The sequence below is a fragment of the Neovison vison genome, chromosome 7 (assembly GCF_020171115.1).
Source record: "Neovison vison isolate M4711 chromosome 7, ASM_NN_V1, whole genome shotgun sequence".
Taxonomy (NCBI): Eukaryota; Metazoa; Chordata; class Mammalia; order Carnivora; family Mustelidae; genus Neogale; species Neogale vison.
Window position 1 is genome coordinate 179,755,201 of NC_058097.1, and position 6,725 is coordinate 179,761,925.

Genomic DNA, 6,725 nt, shown 5'->3' on the forward strand with positions numbered 1-6,725 from the left:
TGGGAAGTATCTCTTATGTGCAGCGCCCTTAGAAGTTTGAGTTTAAAACAGAATGAACACATTTATTTCAAACTTACATGAGACAGAGCCTTTCAAGATCCTCATATCCCTGAAAAAATACTGAAACAAAGCAGGAAGAACAGAAATGTCCAGACTTATCAGTTAGTGGAAGTTCATTATTAGGAATTGTAGAGAAAGGAACATAATTGTTTCTGTAATAACATCCTAATACTCTAATATTGTGATGTTTATCACATCTATGAATATTGTTAAAATATGCAAGCAGTTTTACTAAAATGTCGGAGAGAATATACCTGAAATTTATGTAAGGAACAAAAACAGATGGCAACCAAAAAATGTCCCTATTGCATTTTAAGTCTTGAACAATTTAAAAACGTTACAAATCAAATGCATATTGCTGTATTTGCTGAGAGATAATTGTTCATCCAGTTTGGACAAATGTCACAGACTTTAGAGGCAAAGGCTTGGGACAAATTCTCACCCCTGCTACTCACAGGTGTTGAGCAATTTAACCTTTTGAAACCTATGTTTTTATCTGTAATATTGAGGTTAACATTAAAAAACAAGCTTTTGGGGGTGCCTGGGTGGCTCGTGGGTTAAAGCCTCTGCCTTTGGCTCAGATCATGATCCCAGGGTCCTGGGATCGAGCCCTGCATCAGGCTCTCTGCTCAGCAGGGAGCCTGCTTCCCCCTCTCTGCCTGGCTCTCTGCCTACTTGTGATCTCTGTCTGTCAAATAAATAAATAAATAAATCTTAAAAAAACAAAAACAAAAACAAGCTTTTGGGGGGCATCTCGGTGGCTCAGTTGGTTGAGCGGCCGACTTTTGGTTTCAGCTCAGGTCATAATCTCGGGGTCTTAGGATGGAGCCCAGCATTGGGCTCACTTAAGGATTTTCTCTCCCTCTCCTTCTGCCCCTCCCCCTGCTCGCTCTCTCTCCCAATCTCTAAAATAAATACCTGGGGTGCCTTGGTGGCTCAGTGGGTTAAAGCCTCTACTTCAGCTCGGGTAATGATTCCAGAGTCCTGGGATGGAGCCCCGCATCGGACTCTCTGCTCAGCAGGGAGCCTACTTCCTCCCCCATCTCTCTCTCTCTCTCTCTCTGCCTGCCTCTCTGCCTACTTGTGATCTCTATCTGTCAAATAAATAAATAAAATCTTTAGAAATATGCAAATTAATTAATTAAATAAAATAAATACCTAAAATCTTTAAAAAAAAAAAAACCTTTTTGATTGTCTGCTATGTATAGGAACAGGGCTATGGGAATCAGTGGGACAGGGTGCCAGTTCCCCAGAAGCTTCTGTGTGTGGGCAGATGGTGATAACAGTGCAATCACAGGAATGTCAAGAAAATGCCTAGGAGAGTGGAAGTGTTTGCTAAACTACACGATTTTATGCAATTATTGTTATTAAGCATAGTTAATGACTAAAGTGACTCATAGTTTGCTAATGGGAAGACTCATAAAATTTAAAGACATTTCAATAAAGAGATATTAGATAAGCTCTATTGCTTCAAGGTTTTAGAATCCTATTCTTTCTAATCTCTTCTTTTGTGATGTAATATATGACTGATTTGTTTACCTGTAACTCCCCCTTCCAGTGCTGTCCCAAGCAGGGATTTAAGACTTTCCCAGTCCTACTCCATTAACTACCATGGCCAATTTTGTCCATAATATAAAAGCTAATACAGGGCGCCTGGTTGGCTCAGTGGGTTAAGCCACTGCCTTCAGCTCAAGTCAAGATCTCGGGGTCCTGGGATCGAGTCCCGCATCGGCTCTGAGCCTGCTTCCCTCTATCTCCCTCTCTGCCTGCCTCTCCATCTGCTTGTGATCTCTCTCTGTCAAATAAATAAATAAAATCTTTAAAAAAATAAAATAAAAGCTAATACAGCATTCATTCTTCTTAGGCTCATTTCTCTCCCAATGGAATTGGGAGGAGGAGGTGAGACTGATTCCTAGCTACTTTAATATTTATGGGGCGGGGGCCCAAGAGTCATTCATTCAACATCTATTGACATCTACTTACCATCTTAGGTTTGCAGCATATCATTTGAAAGATCAAGAGTTCCCACCCAGTATTAGACAGGAACATTCAGTGCTCTGGATATGTTGATCTATTTTATTCCTTTGCTGTATCCTTCTTGTGGTTTCTTTTAGTTCATTTATATCAAACCGGTAAGTTGACAGATGGCCAGAAGTACTTCAACTGGGAGAGCCTTATATTGGACACCGAAAGAACTGCCTGCTTCCAGAGAGAACTTATTCCGCTAATATATTGTATTTCCTTGGGATAGGATATTTTGCTTTTTACCCAGTTTTCATAAAATAATGGAAGCCAAAATGAGCATAAGATTACACACACACACACACACACCTTTTTATATTTAGAACATAGCAAAGAAAATTTATCAACTGAATAGTTCATTCGTACCAGAAAGAGAAGGAACCTTAACTAGCTAGTGAGTTCCTGTTACAGTAGTATTTTATCATGTTCAGGGTAATTAAAGAGGTTGTATACCAGGACAAGATCCCTTTTTTTCTTATATTAAAAGTGATGGATGCAATGAAACTTGAAACCAACAATGAACATTTGTGAAACCAATGGAAAACATTTTTGAGTGATTTTAAAGCACATTACTCAAATAGAAGAAAAATTGTTGGTAATGATTTAGTCCATATCCTCAAGATGGGAAATAGTTATGACTGAGGGCCATATGTGACTCCTTACCATTGAAAGAATGAAAAAAACTAGGCTAAATTCACAAATCACATATATAATGTTATACTTTACAAGTGATTGAAAGAATTTTTAAGGTAATTTTGACTATTGGAAGTTTTCACTTTATCATTAACTTTCAAACCTAAGATGTAGCTCTACATTAAGAAATTGATTCCTTAGTTTTGTTGTCAAAGATGTGAACCCTCTTGAGATAAAAGTAATATCAAGTAGGAAAGTAAAAGTTACTTAATAAAAGTATAAGTAGGGCGCCTGGGTGGCTCAGTGGGTTAGAGCCTCTGCCTTTGGCTCAGGTCATGATCCCAGGGTTCTGGGATTGAGCCCTGCATCGGGCTCTCTGCTCAGCAGGGAGCCTGTTTCCTCCTCTCTCCCTCTCTGCCTGCCTCTCTGCCTACTTGTGATCTCTGTCTGTCAAATAAATAAATAAAATCTTTAAAAAAAATAAAAATAAAAAAAATAAATAGAAGTATAAGTAAACTAATAGAAGGAATAGAATGCTATATTTATATTTAAAGGAATAAAAATTAATCATACAGCTGAATAATAAATGGAAACTCAATGTACCATCAATAAATGGTCCCCAAAGAAATTTTGGAAAGTATTAAGTCAGTAACACCAAAGATGCTTCTTTGTGAACATATTAAAAGTTCTTAAGTTCCTAAGTCTCTAAGGCCTATCTCAGAAACCACATGTACTTTAAGAGGCAAGCTCTTTTTATAGCCATAAGAGTAAAATTATATCTCACTGACAAGATCAAGTTAGTTAATGTGGAAAGTGCAGAGAGCTTACTGAAGCTAAGCTAAAATTGGTAGATTTTTTATTTGGATAATTTAACCTCTGGATTTTATTTTCTTCATCTGTAAAATGAGGGGTAATAATATCTTCAAGAGTTACTATAAAAACTGAATATAATGTATTTAAAGGTTCTTACCATATATGCCAACAAACTGGGCAATCTGGAAGAAAACAGACAAATTCCTAGAAACATACAAACTACCAAAACTGAAATAGGAAGAAATAGGACACTTGAACAGACCCATAACCAGGAGACAAATTGAATCAGTAATCAAAAACCCCCAACAACAACAACAAATCCCCAACAAACAAAAGTCCAGGGCCAGATGGCTTCCCAGGGGAATTTTTTACCAGACATTTATATATTTTTAATTTATTTGAGAAAAAGAGAGAGAGAGAGAGAGAGAGAGAGAGAGGAGGGGGAGGGGCAGAGGTAGAGGGAAAGATAGAATTTTGAGCAGATTCTCTGTGGGGCATGGAGGCCAACCCGGGGCTCAAAGCCTGACGTGGGGTTTGATTCCACAACCCTGAGATCATGACCTGAGCCAAAATCAAGAGTCAGACACTTATTTGACTGAGCCACCAAAGCACCCATCTCCCAGACATTTAAAGAAGAGTCAATACTTATTCTCCTCAAATTGTTTCAAAAAATAAAAATGGAAGGAAGATGTCCAAACTTCTTCTACAAGTCCAGCATTACCTTGATTCCCAAACCTAAGACCCCACTAAAAAAGGAGAATTATGGGCCAGTATCTCTGATGAACATGGATACAAAAATTCTCAACAAGATTCTACGAAATCAAATCCAACAGTACATTAAGAATTATTCACCACGATCAAGTGGAATTTATTCCTTAGCTGCAGGGGTGGTTCAGTATTTGTAAATCAATCAATGTGATATACCACATTAATAAAAGAAAGAATAAGAACCATATGACCCTCTCAATAGATGCAAAAAAAGCATTTGACAAAACACTGCATCCATTCTTAATTAAAAAAAAAAAAACCCTCAACAAAGTAGGGATAAATTGAACATACCTCAACATCATAAAGGCCATATATAAAAGGCCCCTAGATACTATCATCCTCAGTGGGGAAAAACTGAGAGGTTTTCCTCTACAGTCAGGAACATGACAAGGATGTTGACCCTCACCCTTACTATTTAACATAGTATTGGAAGTCTTAGCTTCTGCAATCAGACAACAGAAATAAAAGGCATCCAAATCAGCAAGAAAGAAATCAAACTTTCACTATTTGTAGATGACATGATACTCTATGTAGAAAACCCAAAAGATTCCACCAAAAAATTGCTAGAACTCATATATGAATTTAGCAAAGTTGCAGGATATAAAATCAAAGTACAGAAATCTGTTGCATTTCTATATATCATAATGAAGTAGCAGAAAGAGAAATCAAGGTGTCAATCCCATTTACAATTGCACCAAAAACAGTATGATACCTGGGAATAAACCTTTATCCAAAGGGGGAAAGGATCTGTACTCTGAAAACTATAGAACACTTATGAAAGAAATTGAAGAGGGCACAAAGAGATGGAAAGACATTCCATGCTCATGGACTGGAAGGACATTGTCAAAATGTCTATACTACCCAAAGCAATCTACACTTTTAATGCAATCACTGTCAAAATACCATCGGCAATTTTCACAGAGCTAGAACGAACAATCCTAAAATTTGTATGGAAACACAAAAGACCCTGAATAGACAAAGCAATTCTGAAAAAGGAAAGCAAAGTTGGCGGCATCATGATTCCAAATTTCAAGTTCTATTACAAAGCTGTAATCATCAACACAATATGGTGCTGGCACCAAAACAGACACATAGATCAGTGGAACAGAATAGAGAACCCAGAAATGGACCCATAATTATATCGTCAACTAATCTTCTTTGACAAAGCAGGAAAGAACATCCAAAGGAAAAGACATTTTCTTCAACAAATGGTGTTGGGAAAACTGAACAGCAACATGGCAAAAAAAAAAAAAAAAAAAAAAAAGAAACTGGACCACTTCCTTCCATACACAAAAATAAATTCAAAATGGATGAAAGGCTTAAATGTGAGACAGGAGTCCATCAAAATCCTAGAGGAGAACACAGGCAGAAATCTGTTTAACCTCAGTTACAGCAACTTCTCACTAGACATATCACTGAAGGAAAGGGAAACAAAGGCAAAAATGAACTATTAGGACTTCATCAAGATAAAAAGCTTCTGCACAGAGAAAGAATCAATCAACAAAACTAAAAGGCAGCCTTCATAATGGGAGAAGATATTTGAAAATGACACATGTGATAACAGGATAGTAGCCAAAATCTATAAAGAACTTATCAAATTCAACTCTTGAAAAACAAATAATCCAGTTAAGAAATGGGCAGAAGACATGAATAAAAATTTTCTAAAGAAGACATTCAGATGACTAACAGGCACATGAAAAGATGCTCAGCATTACTAATAATCAAGGGAATACAAATCAAAACTATTTCATACCTATCAGAATGGCTAAAATTAATAACACAGAAAACACAGATATTGGTGAGGATGTGGAGAAAGGGGAACCCTCTTACACTGTTGTTGGGAATGCAAACAGGTATAGCCACTCTGGAAGACAGTATGGAGTTTACTCAAAAAGTTAAAAATAGAGCTACGTTATGACCCAGCAACTGCAGTACTAGCTATTTATGTAAAGTATACAAATATAGTGATTCAAAGGGGGCACACACATCCCAATGTTTATAACAGCATTATCAACAATAGCCAAACTATGGAAAGAGAATAATTACTGTGACAGGGCAACTGGGTGGCTCAGTTGGCTAAACATCTGCCTTCAGGTCAGGATGTGATCTCAGGGTCCTGGGATCAAGTTCCGCATTGGGGTGGGGGGGGGTCCTTGCTCAGCAGGGAGCTTGCTTCTCTCTCTCTCTCTGCCACCCAACCCCAACTGGTTGTGCTCTCTCTCTCTCTGTCAGACAAATAAATAAAATATTTTTAAATATTTTTAAAAACATTTTATTTATTTGTTTGATGGAGAGAGAGAGAGATTACAAGTAGACAGAGAGGCAGGCAGAGGGAGAGGGGGAAGCAGGCTCCCCGCTGAGCAGAGAGCCCCATGCAGGGCTCGATTCCAGGACCCTGAGATCATGACCTGAGCCAAAGGCAGAAGCTT